This window comes from Nannospalax galili, unplaced genomic scaffold (genome assembly GCF_000622305.1).
Source record: "Nannospalax galili isolate Female #2095 unplaced genomic scaffold, S.galili_v1.0 scaffold323, whole genome shotgun sequence".
In the NCBI taxonomy this organism is placed as follows: Eukaryota; Metazoa; Chordata; class Mammalia; order Rodentia; family Spalacidae; genus Nannospalax; species Nannospalax galili.
The window spans coordinates 2,609,127-2,610,413 of NW_008350329.1; the positions used below are offsets into that span (position 1 = coordinate 2,609,127).

The 1,287-nt window shown below is 62.7% G+C and overlaps 1 pseudogene; it reads left to right on the plus strand.

The window, feature by feature from the left end:
- The first annotated feature begins 218 nt into the window (after positions 1 to 218).
- On the plus strand, positions 219 to 873 carry LOC103745633 (annotated as a pseudogene).
- The last annotated feature ends 414 nt before the right edge of the window (positions 874 to 1,287 follow it).

A 1,287-nucleotide genomic window follows, 5' to 3' on the forward strand; every position in this document is an offset into this window, starting at 1 on the left:
CCCGCGCCCTGACAGTGCCACCACCACCACCGCCACCACAGGCCGCCCACCTGCTTGGCTCCTACTGCCGCTGCCGCAGCACTAAGCTGCGCTGCCTGCGTCCAGGGCTCGGGAGGGGGCCGCAGAGGAGCCGCCCCCCCGGGCCCCTGATCCCTGTGCCCCGGCCCCTGCCATGGGGCTCTGGCTGCCGCCACACCCCACATGGCCAGGCTAAGGCGATGTGGGAGCCCCCAGACCATGGCCCCGGCGGGCACCATGAGCCCCTACTCCGCCGCCTGCTGCTCGCCACACTGCTGCAGCTGGCTGGCACCCAGGCCCCTGTCTCCCAGCTTGATGCCCCTGATCATCAGAAGAAAGGGGTGTCTTGGATGGACATCTATACCTGTGCTACCTGCCAGCCCAGGGAGGTGGTGGTGCCTCTGAGCATGGAGCTCATGGGCAGTGTGACCAAACAACTGGTGCCCAGCTTTGTGACCGTGCAACACTGTGGTGGCTGCTGCCCTGACGATGGCCTGGAATGGGTGCCCACTGGGCAGCACCAAGTCCGAATGCAGATCCTCATGATCCAATACCCTAGCAGTCAGCTGGGGGAGATGTCCTTGGAAGAACACAGCCAATGTGAATGCAGACCCAAAACAAAAGGAAAGTGCTGTGAAGCCAAACAGGGCTGCCATACCCCACCACCATCCCCAGCCCTGCTCTGTTCCGGGCTGGGATTCCGCCCCCAGAGCACCCTCCCCAGCTGACATCATCCATCCCACTCCAGCCCCAGGATCCTCTGCCTACGCTGCACCCAGCGCCGTCAATGCCCTGACCCCAGGACCTGCCTCTGTAGATGCCACAGCTTCCTCCGTTGCCAAGGGTGGGGCTTAGATCTCAACCCAGACACCTGCAGGTGCTGGAAGCCGCGAAAGTGACATGTTGCTTTTCAGACTCAGCCAGACACTCCCCATCACAGGCCCTATCCTAGTGGAAGAAGAGGGGAGCCCAGAACACCCCAGCCCAGGACCTCAGTCCTAGAGAAGCTGCCCCAAGGACCTAGACCTCTTAGAGAGCTCAGTCTCCCAAAGCTGTCATCTAACAGTTGCCAAGGAACTTAATGGTAGTAAGAGGGGTCTTATCTCAGCTTAGGGGAAACAGAATGCTGTTAACTACCCTGGGACCCCCACGGCCTCTGGCCTGAGTGGGGGTGAGCCAGGGGGGCCCGGGAACAGTGGGGGCCTCTGCCCTGAGGACGCTCGGGGCCGGCTACAGCCACCGGGACCAGGCAGGCTGTGACACCACAGT